The sequence below is a fragment of the Nyctereutes procyonoides genome, unplaced genomic scaffold (assembly GCF_905146905.1).
Source record: "Nyctereutes procyonoides isolate TBG_1078 unplaced genomic scaffold, NYPRO_anot_genome, whole genome shotgun sequence".
NCBI lineage: Eukaryota > Metazoa > Chordata > Mammalia > Carnivora > Canidae > Nyctereutes > Nyctereutes procyonoides.
In genome coordinates, this window is record NW_026575144.1 from 6,004,324 (window position 1) to 6,020,227 (window position 15,904).

At 38.3% G+C, this 15,904-nt stretch overlaps 1 protein-coding gene across 9 annotated transcripts in view; it reads left to right on the plus strand.

Moving 5' to 3' along the window:
• RHOBTB1 (Rho related BTB domain containing 1) overlaps positions 1-15,904 on the plus strand; it is a 118,063-nt gene that overhangs the window by 34,742 nt on the left and 67,417 nt on the right. The window contains exon 3 of one of the 9 annotated variants that reach the window (XM_055308870.1): positions 11,496-11,651. The exons of the other annotated variants lie outside the window; for them this stretch is intronic. The gene's annotated coding sequence lies outside the window, so the exon portion shown is untranslated. The remainder of the gene's footprint in view (positions 1-11,495; positions 11,652-15,904) is intronic. 9 annotated transcript variants of the gene reach the window in all.

Genomic DNA, 15,904 nt, shown 5'->3' on the forward strand with positions numbered 1-15,904 from the left:
TAACATGTTAGTCATAGTAAGCAGCTGTTTCTTAATAGGACAAGAAATAACATGTTTAAAATGATGCAGGAGAATTAGGAGAGACAAAAGAATTTCTTATCTGCTGAAAGTAACTCTAACTCAGGTAATTCTAGAAAAGCATGCAGCGCAAACATCTTTTTAGGATTATAAAGCTATCCTTGATGTAACTTTAATTAGTTTTTAATTATGTCTTCCTTAATAAAAAGTGGATGGATGAGATGATTTTCCAAGGTCCTCTCAAATCTCAGGCAGCTGTAGAGATTTTGCTCATGTTCCATGTGTCCCCTAGAGGGCAGCGGTGGCCCAAACAGGAAAGGATTTTTCCATCAGTCCCGTATCCCCTCTGGCGCCAGCCTGAACTCCACTACCTTTACCATTTCTCACAGACCTGTTTTCTGTCAGCCAGTTGGCAATGGTATTTCTGAGTGTTTATTTCTGAGTACATAACTAGCAAAATCATTACATATTAGGAAAGAACGTTGCATGAAGTAATATTTTTGCACAAACTGAAAGAAAAGAATGTGCAAGTCCCTTAACACACACACTCATCCTAACTGTCCTTTCATGCATCTTTCATGCATTTTGGAGTGGACGATGGCTTGAGACAGTTGAGATAAAATTATAAGATGTGTCAAAGTTAAGAAGTCAAAGTTTTTTTTCCTTAGTTGGTTTGAAATAAACCACAATATTGCTGAATGCCTATTCATTCATTCATTCATTCATTTATGCACTCAGGAGTTACCAACTGTGTAAGAACCATGTATCAGATGCTGCATTTAATAATGTGTGGAACAGAGAAACTACTGCAGGGAACTTATAATTAAGAAAAGGATACTAAATTACGTGATACAGGGAAGAATGACACAGGAATGTACCCAACTAGCTACGAACCCTGGCCGTGGTGTAACATAAAAATCTTTGCTCCTTTTACAAATGTTCTGGATTTCTTTTGGAGGCCCACAGGTCTGAAGAAATCCTTGTCCTGTCCCAACAGAACCCATAACTTTTTGTTTAAAAGGTGATGACGAACCACAGGAAGCTTCCTAAACAGGGAGGGAAGGAGAGAGCCTGAGTGTGCACTTTTCTGATGCTGAGTTTTCTTTTTTAGTTAATGTTGCTGTTTAAATATTTTATTCTGCTCAGAGACATTTTTATGCAAAGGGTGCAACTTTCAAAAGAGACTTTTTTGCAAGGTTCCCTAAAAGCCTCTTATAATACCTGTGAATCTATCTTCTGGGATCTCTTTTATTGTATTCAGATTATTTGCTGATTAAACTTATTTATTCACTTTCATCTTGTGAAATTGGGAGCAACATGCACCTCAGGTATGTGAAGAAAAAGATTAATGATGTCAGAATTATAATTCAGTCAATATTTGCTGAGCCATTTGGGTTTTCTGTATGGAACAGAGGGTAATGCAAATTGTCTACCTATACAGCAGTGAGTGGCCCTGAGAACATTCCTGCCATAACTTTTAGGGAGACAAATGGTGTGGTTTATGTGATTGCTTGTTCATGCAGATCACTTTGGCTGGAAATTACACATATTTGCAATATTTCCTGGGAGAATCCTGCCATCATATCTGTATCTGTGGTCTGCATTACAACCAAGACTTTATTGAGAAGTCAGAAAATGGACTTTCAGTCCTAACAATGTGTGATAATCATTTATGATGTTCTGACTCTAGATTAGGAAGGACAATTTGTTTAAGTACGCTGAAACTGGTGGATATTTAAGTGACATTGTTTTGAAGAGGCAAAGTAGCGGGATCATAGTACTGTCAGGTAGGATGATGAAGCCATGACCAACCCAGGAAGGGAGTAAAACTGTTAGAATCGGACCAGAAACCATAACATATTTAAAACTATTTCTATTTGCCCAGAACTGACTAAGCAAACTGTTATTTCCAGAGCTATAGTAAATCATCTTAAGACCTTATCAAAAGGACAGATAAGTTTCTAAATACTTGTCAAGTAGAAAACTTCTTTAGAAGAAAACAGAAAATTTTAACTGTTTGAAAAAGATCTAGACATTTACAGTACACATTTTATGAGGAGGAGAAAGAGCACTATGTAATTTGCTTCTTCCCAAGGCTGTGGAAATTTCCCATAAAAGGAAAAAAAATTGTAGAAAGAGTAGGTATAAGAGCCAATTTAGACTTCTAACTTTATTTTGCATTTGCAGTTTGAGAGGAGTCTATAAAATGGCTACTGGTAAACATTAATCATTTCTCTCTCCTCCGCTCTTTCTGTGTGCTTGTGTTTAAAAGGAACGTATAACCATTGTGTATATTTTGATATGTTATCTGTTGTAGGAAATTATCTCCTTTTTCTATTGGGAAGAGTTATATTGGATGCCAGAGATAACTGAATGATTTTCATGTTGGCTCCAACAAGAATTAGACTACTAACGGCATATAATCAGCAGACTTTTTCTACCACATGGCTATTTTGAAAGTTTCTATTCACAGTAGTCCTACCTTTGTTTTGTTTTTTTTTAATAAATTAATTTTTATTGGTGTTCAATTTACCAACATACAGAATAACACCCAGTGCTCATCCCGTCAAGTGTCCCCCTCAGTGCCCGTCACCCACTCACCCCCACCCCCCGCCCTCCTTTCTACCACATGGCTATTTTGAAAGTTTCTATTCACAGTAGTCCTACCTTGGATCTCAGGTGCAGAAAAATGGCCAGTTCTTTTAAAAACTTTATAAATGATCACTACATTTAATGGTTGCATTCATTTTCTCACAAGGTAGCCTGTATGTTGATGTAACACACACACACACAGCAGTGCTAGTACTCTGTGTGGGTCTCCTTTTTAGGGAGGAGGAAGCAGAGCCCCAGCAAGGCCAAACAACGCATCTAGAATCACACAGCTAGTGAGCGGTGAGTCAGGGTTCTGATCCAGGTGTGTCCAGCTCCAGAGTCACACTGCTGCCAGAAAAGCACCTTTCTTTCCAGTGCTACTACTATTCTAATCTGGGCTTTTCACTCCCTAATTGTTTTACTTTAAAACTCTGTCAGGCAGTTCCATGCTGACTTTTGCCTCACGGTTGCATATTTTCATTGAATATAAGGTTTCCTATATGCCCCAAATGATGTTGGTGTGTGCTGTTTTGAGTGTAATTTGCATGGCATGGCACAGTGCCCCTGGAGCATTGACAGAGGATAACTGAAGTCCTCTAGTTTTTTTTTGTTTGTTTGTTTGTTTCAAGATTTTACTTATTTATTCATGAGAGACACAGAGAGAGAGAGAGGCAGAGACACAGGACGAGGTAGAAGCAGGCTCCATGCAGGGAGCCCGATGTGGGACTGATCCTGGGACTTCAGGATCATGCCCTGGGCCAAAGGAAGGTACTAAACCACTGAGCCACCCACGGATCCCAAAGGCTCACTTTTGAAATTTCATGATTCCAGTTGTACCTTGCTTGTGTATACCACATAGTAACAGGTTCTTCTCGCATCCATCACGTGGCAACAGTGAACTATGTGAAAGTCTAGGAGTCGAAGGCCCTGGGGCTTCCTGGATTACTAGGAAGCCCCAGGGCCTTCTAAGAAAGGCAGCTGCGTCTCCCCGTTCTTGGGTTGACTGAAGGGTTATAAGAATAAGAGGGCCTGAGTAAAGCACACTCGACTCTCTGAATACAGAACAGAGTTATGACTCCCTTACCCATAAACCCGATCCCAAGTCAATAAAAAAATGAGGAAGGGCTACAGAAAGAAGCCTGAAAAAGACTCCACAATCCTGCTCTCAGAGCCGGGACACGATGGTGACAGGGTGTCTTCCTGAAATGGCAAGTTCGTGGTTAGTGCAAGTGATAAGTAAGGGAGTAGGAGCCAACAGCACCCAAGGTACGGGCCTGTGGAAATTGCCAAGCCACCAGTACTGCCCAAAAGACCACAGAAAATGCCATCCAACTGTAGTCATCACAAGTTTTTCATGACTTGGGCTACGACTGCCTATAAATAAGAAAGAATCCAATGTATGATAGGGGCATGATCCAAAAGTAATATTATTTAAATCTCTCTTGTGAATATTTTCAGTTTGAATAGATGGTCCAACCAAGCAGTTCAAACTCTCAGATGGACACTATGAAAATGACTCTCAGAAAAAGCAGTCATTTATTTGATATAGTATGTGAAGTTGCAAATGCAGATCATTAAATTTCTAGTTCCCCTTAGAGAACTAGTTCTTGTGAGCAGCTTACTTACAACTGGGCAAAAACCACATGTCTGTCCATGGATGTCAAACTTTGTTGGATTACTTAGGTAAACATACTATTTGATTAAATTCACCACCATAATCAATAGGGAGCTCTGGTTGTCACATTAATTACATTCTATGGAAATGCTATGGATGCATCATTTAATTAGATTTTTCACTTAGTACTTATCAGAGTATAAGAAATGCCATCATAGTTTTTTGCACATGGTAATGAAATCATTGGTACATTACCAAGATTAAATCATGAAAGAATATCTACCCTTCTGTTTTCCTTCCTGCTAAAATTATCAAGCTTCTTACCGTACCACCTGTGATGACAGGCAGGCTACACAGAATTTCAAAGCTTTCCACAACACCTACCAATCTCCATGTCAGAACAAATTAGTATTTCCAGTCTCCTGTTTATCATTATGGCATTTTAAAGCCTAATAGCTAATTCTTAAAAACATTAATAACACCTACTTTTATTGAGAGCTCAATATGTTCAGTGAATGTGTTAAGAGCTCCACTTACATGAGCATATTTAATCTCCAGAGAAACACTTTGAGGTTTCTTTTCATGATACAGATGTAGAAACTGAGGCACTAGTCACAGAGATGGCAAAGGCTAGAGTCAGGACTGACACCTAGATCTGATGTATTCTGTGGCCCTACGTAGATTAATCCATGTATTTCACAGACACAGAAACAGACCTAGAGGAGGAACCTGTCTTTCTACAGGGCACATAGCTAAAGAGTGGAGGACAAAACCAGGACTCAGGTTTGCACTGAGTCTTTATTGCTGTGAGCCATCACTATAGACCCGAGCTCTTCAGCTTTTCATTCTGTCTCATTTCTGTTTCAGCATGCAGCAACCAAGCTCAGAGACATGTAAGCATTATCCATTAGCACTGCTGCCTGTGATGTGTAGAGCAATCACATTTTTAATGGACTCTGTCTGAGTCCTATGCTGGTCTACATAGCTCTGAAAGAGGTCTGGAGTAAATCTATTGCTCACTTGGCAGTCAGCATTTGGCACAGTTCCTCAAATGGTGAAGCTGAGAATGTCTGCAGATTTTGCTTCTCCCATTTCTCTAGAAACTTCTCCTAGAAAACGTCATTCTCCCTATTCTGAGGCCAAGAACTGTGATTGCTTCATAAAAAGTCTTCTAACAACACTGATCTGGCCATGCTTTTCCCTTACTTTAAATACTCAGATAAAAAGTTTCATCATGAATAGGTACTGAATTTTATCAGTTACTTTGTATTTATTGAGATGATCTTATGGTTTTCAATTCTACTAATATGGTCATTTACTTTATTGATTTTTGAATGTGAAACTAACCTTGCATTCCTGTCCACTCGGTCTTGATGTATTATTGTCCTTTGTTAAATTGCTAGATTTGCTAATATTTTTTATTTGCTAATATTTTGTTCAGGATATGTGGGTCTGTGCTCAGGATGTCCTATCAGGTTTCGTCATGAATATTAGTGCTGGCCTCATCTTGATTCAGGTGGTGGTCACAAGGGTATTTACATATAATAAAAGTAGGGGTGCCTGTGGGGCTCAGTCAGCTAGGCAGTGACTTGATTTCTACTCAGGTCATGATCTCAGGGTTATAAGATCGAGCCCCGAGTTGGGCCCCATGCTCAGTGAAAAGTCTGCTTGAGATTCTCTCTCCTTCTCTCCTCACCCCTCCCCCAAACTCTTTCTCTCAGATAAATAAATCTTTTCTAAGAAAGTAATTGAACATAAGTTGTAGACCTTCTACTGTATGTAAATTATACCTCATTTAAGTACAATTAAAAAATCATTTATATGGCTTCTGTGTCCTTAAGCAAAATTCTTAGAGTGATAGCCAAGGCTTCTGTTTGCTTGGATAGCTGGGCAATCTTTTGTTACTTCACCTTGCACCATGGCCACACAGACTACTTTTAATTACTTAAAACCATCGTATTCTTTCATATTGTCAGAACTTTCCGAATGCTCTTCCTTCTGCACAGAATGACTCTCCTGCTTACCTCTTTCTCCAACGGCAAGAATTCCTTTCATCCTTCAAGACTTAACATAAATGATGCTTCTTCTAGGACATTTCTTGGAAGATTCTGATGCCCTCCCCCACTCAGAGGCAGGAGTGGTCCCTTCTGTGTGCTGCCATTTCAGTAGGCACTCCCACCCTTCTCTGTTGAAGATATGGTCACTGGTTGATATTTTGTGAGATTTTTCTGAAAAAAAGTATTTTAGAAATCCATATCTAGACAATATTCAATTCCAAGTTTTGCCTTAAAGATCTAGTTATGCTTACTCATCAAATAAAAATAATGTAGCTCCTCTGACCTGTGTAATATCAAAGCCCCAAATGCTTTTAAAACTAAGAGCTATTGAGTTTCCTTTGCAAGATGGCCAGTTCAGAAATTTTGGTTTTTAAAAGAAATGAGAGTTTAACATTTTTCATAAAACTTAGGATTGCATTAGCATTCTTTATAATATGTAATACACTGTGCTTGAAACTAAATGTTTTCAGACTTCAGCTTTATGCATATAAAAATGGAATCAAGTCAAGTTCCTTATGATTTCTTCCTCAGAGGTGCTTGACTTTTCCACCTCCTTTAATTTGGCATTAGCCTTTTTGTTCCCTGTACTGAGTCTTTTAACCACATGTTCTGAGCATCCAATTACCGACTTTTTAATCCGATTAACAGTGAAATCTGTGTCTGGTCTGGCAAAGCACAGAAAATACACTCAAAAGTGGTGTCTGCTCACACTAAGTCCTACTTTGCAGCAATACTGTACTACGGTTTTAAATTTGGGATTGAATTAGAGTGTCAATCTTCCAACTCCTCTTCCTAGGGACATGATTATACAAGTGACTGAACCTCTCTATACTGCAGCTTTCCCACCTGTACAAGTGAAGAATAGTACCTCCTAGGATTGCTGTGAGGGTTACAGGAGACAAAGCATGTTTACTGAGCAGTATGTAGCCATGGAGTAAATGTTCAATAAATACTGTTGTGTTATTACCATTGGACAAATTAAGAATACTCTTTCTGTTACTCAGAACTAGACTACTAAATTTGTGACAATCCAAAAACTTTGTGGTGTTTTTTTTTTTTCCTTTCTACCTGCTTACTCACTTGGACCTCCATTTTAGCATTCTCAATATCAATTACCATTTGATTCCAGTTGGCTTTCAAGATGCAAGGAGGACAGAATTTGAGCTGACTCCTAAGACATGCAGCGGTTACACCACAGCACCAAATTGTTTGGGAACAGCTGAAGTCACTCAAAGGAGAACTGCCAGCCTATAAACAAATAAGTCCCAACTATAAAACTTTTGTAGAATCCCACATGAGAGTCATTCAGTGTGTCCATTGAGAAAACTAATGGCTAAAAACTGTTATGAATTTAAAAACATGTTTAAATGAAAAATACTGCATCAATCATGATAGCATGCACTTAAATGTTTAAAATAGCAACATTCTTTTTCAAACAACAGACAAACTTGGTGCACATATGTGTTCCTATCTCCCTTGAAATCAAAAACTAGACCCTTCTGAGTATCTATCCCTGACCACAAGTTATCGACCACAAATTTAGACTAAGAATGCTTTCTCATACTGGGTCACTGCTTCTATGCTTCCCTAAATAATTACAATGCTTTATAATCAGCACTGCTGGCATACACTGGACTGGCAGTTTCAATGAATTTATTTGTGCTATGTAATGGTAGCTGGCAATTATCTGTGGTTTGGGGTAACCCAGGACAGCTACTCCTTAAATAATTGACCACAGTGACCCACATGTCTGCCTAATCAGAAGGAAGATTCCAAGTTAAGTTTTTTGGAATGAACGACCCTACCCACTGTTTTCTATTATTTACCGTGATGTTCACAAACTGTATTCAGTGGAACACTGTGGATTGTTGATATTCTAGTATCAAAAGAAGGGTTCCCTCATCAAATAAGTATGGACAGCTCAACACAGACTTCTTCCCTCCTATCAATACATTATTTACTGTCACACATAAACATCCTGAGAAGTCTTGCAATAAGAACCGTAATTTAAAGAAGAGGATAAAATACAAAGTATTTCCCAAACTTACTTGATCATTTATAACTAAATAAAGGACTAGTCCCCTTTATTAACAGAGTTTCACTCAGGGCTGGTCCAATAGGAATATATATACTTTGGGAAATGCTACTTGATTAATTTATCTCCTATTTACTATTAAATTCACTATTCGATAATTCCAAAAATGCTTTTGTCTACTTTCCTTCCATCTAATTTTTCTCCCTGTTCCTCACCCTTTCCAACCCATTACATTGCCAGATTTAGCTGATTAATTAATTAAAATAAAAACTAGAGACCCAGTTACATTTGAATTTCAGACAATGAATATTTTTTAATATAAGTAAGTCCCAAATATTGCATAACACACTGGAATGTGTGTCCTGTACTTTATCTGGCAACCCTAACTCTGAGCCAAATGAGGGCTATTAGCAATTTAAAAAACTCAATTTAATTTAATAATAAATACATGCAAGGAAGTCATGCAATGCTTGCCAAATATGTGTCTTGAAATATAACTTTGGTCTTTTCGTAATAATTTCAACATAAATAGTGGAATCACTATAGAACTCAAGACTAAAATAAACTTTCACCCAGTTTGAGACTTTTGATTTTACAGATGAGGAAACTGAGCCCTAACAGAGGTTACTTGCCTTGCCCAAGGAAATCCTCCCACAAAGAGTTGATTAACTATAGTCTGGAATTCTTGTTGCTTGACTCCAAAACCAATGGACTGGACTCACAACAAGGCCATCTTTACTGTTCTTCACACTATATTTGGCAGTGCTAAAAAAAAAAAAAAATGACGAACTGGTTAATCAAGTATTCTGATTTATAGTTAGCTAAGTTTACCTAATTAAGTTAGCTACATTTTAGTAATGAAGTTTAATAAAATCATAATATAATGGAATACATTAGAATAAATTTAAAGCTTCAACTATACTAGATAGAAATTAATGTTTTCTTTATCATTCAGAAGACACTTCAATATCTCCCAGTGTCTCAGTCTCCCATTACTGTATAGTATGCAAGAGTGCAAATTTTAAAAGAATACCGGAGTGTCTTTTGTGTGCCAAGTGTTTCTATTTATAAACTATTGTGCAGGATACATATGCCTGTTTTCATCCATAAGCCACCTCAAGTGCGTTGTTGGGAAAAAGCTTCAAGCCCAGCAATAATCTTTTTTTTTTTTTAATTATTTTTATTTTTTTTTATTTTTTTTTTGCCCAGCAATAATCTAATGGTACAAGCAGTAGTGCTCATAAGAGCAATAATTTTGTATTATAGAAAGCAGAACTACCTATATTCACAGTAGATGATATATCACCTTTACTAGTAAAAGGAGATGTTGTTTGGATTGGACCCCACACAAATACCACTGTCCCTTCAGGCGTCATGTAACTTAGAGAAACAAGTGAGGGACATAGGGTCTTCAACAGGGATTCTAGATTTAGGAATTAGGAAGAAAGAGGTATTACTTTCAAACTAATCAATTCTTATGGATAGATGTGGATAGGGATAGATATCCACACTAGATAGATGTGGATATTCAAACATCAACATCACTTGGTAATTGAGAATGATATGCTCACTAGGAGCTAAGTCTCTGCCTTATCTGTATTACCCATATATTTAAATCATCCTTCATAATCACATCATCTGTTAAAATGGGCTGAATTTGGGATCCCTGGGTGGCGCAGCGGTTTGGCGCCTGCCTTTGGCCCAGAGCGCGATCCTGGAGACCCTGGATCGAATCCCACGTCGGGCTCCCCGTGCATGGAGCCTGCTTCTCCCTCTGCCTGTGTCTCTGCCTCTCTCTCTTTCTCTCTCTGTGACTATCATAAATAAATAAAAATTAAAAAAATAAAAAAAAATGGGCTGAATTTTCTTCTATATAAACTTCCCTTCTTATCTCACCAACATGACATTGCTGGCACAGGGTGAAACCATTATGGCACGTTCCATTAGGAAGTAGAGCAATAATTTACTTTCAAGAAATATCAAGAAATGAACTAGAGATTGCACTGTGTATTTTTCCATAAATTATGTGCTTTCTGTGACATTGTGGTGGTGAGGTCATATCTCTCATAGACACCTGACCCCCCGGGTGTTGGCCAAGGACCCCGTGAATTCCAAAGTTGTCATCTCATAAAGATGAGCTCTCTTCAGTTCTACTCAACCTTTAACCTACGAGGGGTTTCTAAAATACAAAGTATTGAGGTAGTTTACCTGAGTTTTGTGTCAAAGTTTAGAGAAGCTGTAATCTATCAATGTTCCAGTTACACAATGCAATGTCTTACATTGTAATCAGCGTTACTTTGAATGAATAAGGAGTCCTAAGTGTGATGTGCTAATTATATGAAAGTAGAATCTTTCTCTATCAGGAGTTTCTATTTTAAAAGAGTTTGACCTCTGCCAAAAGACCTGACCTTTCTGGGTCCTCAGTTTCCTCTTCTATAAAATGGAGCTGATAGTGATATCTCCCTCATAAAGTCATTGTAGGGAGTTAATGTGAGAGTGAAAGCATTTAGCACCATGCCCCACACATAGTGGGTGCTTACTCACTACTCACTAATACAATTATGGATTAAAATGTCTGGTGGCGATCTTGGTGTTTATTACTGTTATTTGTGCATGCTAGTACCCTCCTTGTTTATTATTACACTTTAATCTTTGCAAAACATTTTCATGATGTCAAAGCGCCTTTTCATGAATGTTGGCAGTGATTACAGAACAAATGAAACCGTGAAGAATAGTTTTCCCTTAAAATTGCAGCTATTTTGTAAGTAACTTAGACGGCCTGTATATATAAGTAGTTATTAGTAAGAACTAAGGTGTCTTGTACAAGTTTTATCATTTATCATCACTAAAAACCCTCTACTGTGGGCTTTCTTGCCCACACTGCTGTTCACGTTCTGTGGGGATGGAAACACAATGACACTTCTATGCCTATCTGCACCACCTCAGTTTTTTTTTTTGTTTTTTTTTTTTAAGACTGACACAAGGATAGGAAGTGAGATTTTGTGCCTGACCCCAGGAGTCCTCAGGGTATGTTTATAAACTCAGGGCTTGCGCTCCTTCAATATTGATCTTAACCTGTTTTACTGCTTATTTCACTCACATGTGATGCAGCTAAGTATTTGTCCATAAAGGGTTTACCATGTGGTAAATTAAAGGTCATTGGACTAAATATTTACAGAACTCAGGAGAGACTTGGTTGTGCGCATGAGGACAGATGTTCTCGTCTCCAGGGCAAAAAGTCAGCCCCTCGGTGCTTCAGATAAGGAACCGTTATGAAAAGGCAGCTGATACCAACTAAGAAAAAAAATACCAGCTTTTTCCTAGAAGCTGACTGGTGAGTTGACTTCCGGTCACTGGTGTTTCTAAAATAATCATATTCCTTTTAAAGTGGGTATCTATACATAAGTTAGTGTACCGTGCACTAAATTACCTCAGAATAGTTACTTTCATATGGTCTGACAATCAGGGTTAGAAGTCTGGGTTAGAAAGAATTCTTGCTCTCCCTCTACTCACAGATAGCAAGTCACTCTCTAGGAAACTTCATTTTCCTTCTCCCATACTTGAGATGATAATTCCCAAGCTTGTCATGAAGATTAGGTGACACGTAGATTGGAGATGTTGGGTAAGCAGAAAAATGTGATATGCACATAGGTGGAATTATTCTTCTGAAATGGGCTGTGTGTGTGTGTGTTTACTCCATTTATTTTTCTAGTTTCTGCATGTAGTATACCTCACTTCTACAGATGGGAGAAAATGCAGCAATTGCAAGTCACTGGCAGAGCAAAAAAGTCAAATCTCAAATATTAAACTTTCTATCTTATAGACAGAATTTGGTGGAGGCTATTATGTATAATAGTTAGAGTCAGCACTTGGGAGATGAGTTACGGGAATGATACAGTTCCTCTATGATTGATCTTTGATACTTGCAAATCAAGGGGTACCCCATGGGGCACAGTATTTTTAAATGGCCTCATAATGAGTCCATTTTCACATTTACCAGCATGTGTACAGCTTCATAGTTTACATTTTTCACAAACATTTTTTCATTTAGTCCTCTTAACAACATTTTAGAAAGTTATGATTCTTAGCCTCATTTTATATATGGAACGTTGAGATGCAATGGATTAAGGGACTAGCACAGAATTACATGGTTTATAAAATTATATAGTTAGTGGGGTAACCAAAATACAAGTCTATTTTCCTACTGTTTCCACTACCTAATGTGTTTGGTTTTTGTTTTTTTTTTTTTTTTTTTGAGGAGTTTTTTTTTTTTTTTTCATTTTTTCTTTTTCACCTGTTTCACAAAGAGAAACACAGTTTGGTATTTTTTGTAAGAAACAGTTGGTCAGGAAAGATAGCCTTAAATATGCTATGATACATAAATCTTGTCACTTATTTTTAAATAGGTAAAATTAACACATTTTTAATATCAGGAATAGAGCTTATTCCTGAAACAAATGTCCCATTCGCATGCAGATTTCTTTATCATATTTTTCCTTTTTAAAAAAATCAAAGATATACATTGTGCATTAGACTGCTGTGTTTTCCTTCTTTTTAGAGGTATGATATATGTTTTCATATTTTTATGAAAGAATTATACTTCTCTTTAAAAATCATATTTTACTTTTAAAAATCAAAGATAAACATTGTGCATTAGTTTGTTGTGTTTTTCTTCTTTCTAAAGGTATGACACATGTTTTCCAATTAGTAACCCCATACTAAACAAAAACATGTGGGTAACCATAAAAGCTGTTTACTACCTCCCCTTACACATGCTGAGCTAGCCCAGTGGAACACCATCTTGGTAAGAGAAATTTTGATAGGAAGAGGAATGTAGCTAGATTTGTGAAGCTTGCAAAATTACATTTTTACCAAACTCACCCTAATCCAACAGAAAACATAATGAAATGGATCTATTCAGAAAGGATTTTTTTAAAGATTTATTTATTTATTTTAGACAGAGAATGCATAAGCAGGTGGAAGGAGAGGCAGAAGGAGAAAAGCAGACTCCCCGCTGAGCGTGGAGCCCTACTCGAGGTTTGATCTCAGGACCTTGAGATCATGACCTGAGCCAAAATCAAGAGCAGGATGCTTAATCCCTTGAGCCACCCAGGCGCCCCCATACAGAAAATATTTTTATGGAAACCTGCACAAATACATTTACTAGAAGAAAAGAATGCCTTTGTGTAGATTTCCAGCACAGAGCCTATATCCATTAGTGCCTGGTAAAATAGGAACTCCAATTTGAAAGATCTTTTTGCCATCATAGAACAACTAAAATGCACACACCATTTAGTGTTTTTGCCTTTAAAAGGCTAATCACAACTGGGTGATGGACACTGAGGGGGGAACTTGATGGGATGAGCACTGCGTGTTATTCTATATGTTGGCAAATCGAACACCAATAAAAAATTAATTTATTTTTTAAAAAAGGCTAATCCCAAGAATCCCAAGATTGGATCCACTAGATTATCTTGAGTATCCATGTATTCATCTGTCCATCCATCTATCCATATTTTCTAAATCTATCTATACTTAAATGGTGCCTTAGAAAAAGGTTCTCATATAGACTAAATCAGGACTGACAGTGATAACTGAACTACAAACTCAAAACTAAGAGTTCCTATCCACTTACTGTTTTCAGGTAAAGGACATCTCTTTCAGTTGATTCCCACAACCAAGACTAGCTCAGGTGTCCCCAAAACAGTAGTGAACAGAAAAGAGAAGTTTCAGAGATCTCAAGAACTGGTCTGAGTAAAACCCAAGGGAAATTCCCAAGTAGTCAAAAACCCACACAGTTTCATCAGTTGGACTTAAGGGTTTTCAGTCTTACCCAGGTGAAAAAGCTATAAACACACAGATTCACACAAAGCCTGCCTGCCTGTCATATTTGGGACAGAAAGTGTTCATGATGGCAGGTGTTTCCATGCTGTTGATATATCAACTACATGGAAGCTGGGGAAGGGCCCTATCTCCCTCTGCATATGGAATGCTGGAAAACATCTGGCCCCAGAGTAGCCTTGGACTCCTCCAAGAGGAGAAGCAGCTACCCCAGCTCCAGAATACCCGAATACAAGGACATGTCTCAGGAGACACAGAGGTCCCAGGAGGGTCAGGTCATTTCTTTTTTGAACCTTCAATGCTTAGCATGAATGAGGAGCCCCAGAACAGAGTCAGTTCACCTACCTGTCACCATTAGCTGGGGCTGCGCTTTACACCAGCCCCGCTGCCCGGCGGTAGGAGCTGGAGCCGCAGTTCCGGAGCTGGCCGGCGAGGTGGTCGGCACAAGCAAGCCGCCACCAACCCACTGCTTGAGTCCAGGGTCCAGAGCCCCCATTCTGCTCTAGAGTCCAGGAGGGGTTCTGTAAAAGCCAGAAAACCCCAAAAAAGGGTGGGCCAGCAGACCAATTCTGCCTCCACCCGCTGCATCTGTACAGAAGCCACCTTGGTGACTTCAGGAATCTGCTCCAACAGCTGTGTTTTAACATATTTCTAGCAAATGCATCTATACTTCAAAACCGGCACATGGTTGAACTTACTTTCTTCCACGTGCTCAAGCCTTGGTCGTGCTTGCCCGTGGACCTCGCCACCCAGGACACTGTCCTCTAAACGGCCAACGACTACACCAAATTCTGCATCCTAAGCGGAAGAGACCCAGTACCGAGGTGGCCCTATTCCGTGGGGCCTGTGGAACAAGCCAGCGGCCTAGGTGCCCTGGAGGAGCGTTTGCGCCTGCGCGGAGGCGAGACCTCATCCCCCCACACACAGGGGGCTGCAGCCACGGGCTGGCGGTTCTGTGGGTGTCTGTTACCCACCGCTGAAGTGCAGGTGTATAAAATAATCCTGAAAACGCTCTCTCTATTGGACTTTTATGTAAGTACTTGAGGATGCTTTATGTGTCTGAGAACATTCTCGATAAAACTGAAGGCAACAGAAATGTTGAACAAGTATTGAATTGAAAATAGAGTTATCTCGAGGTCTTATTTAATTTGCATTTTGAAAATTCTTTGATCCTAGGATATATTTTTTTAAGACTCTCAAAACCTAATAGTAAAAACAAAAACAGAAAAAACCACCCAGGTAATAATCCAATTATTAAATAGGCCAAAGACATGAACAGATATTTCAGCAAAAAGAGATGTGGATAGCAAAAAAGAACAAGAAAAGATGTTCAAAATCATTAGCCATTAGGGAAATGAAAATTAAAACAATGAGTTGTCCCTGCAAAATTACTGAGCAAGTGAATTTGAAAAAATAGAGATAATAACAAATGCTGGTGAGAATATGCAGAAACTAGACCACTCACACATTAGTGCCACCACTAATGTTTATGGTACTCTGGGACATAGCTTGACAATTTCTTAGCCTATGACCCAACAATGTATTCTTTGGTGTTCATCCTAAAGAAATAAAAACTTATGTTCATATAAATATCTATATACATATGTTTACAGAAATGTTACTGGTAATAGCAAAATACTGGAAACACACATTCTTCGATGGATAAATGGATGAACAAATTGTGCTACATCCATATAATAGAAATTTACTCAATAATAAAAAGGAATGAGCTAGTGACACAAGCAC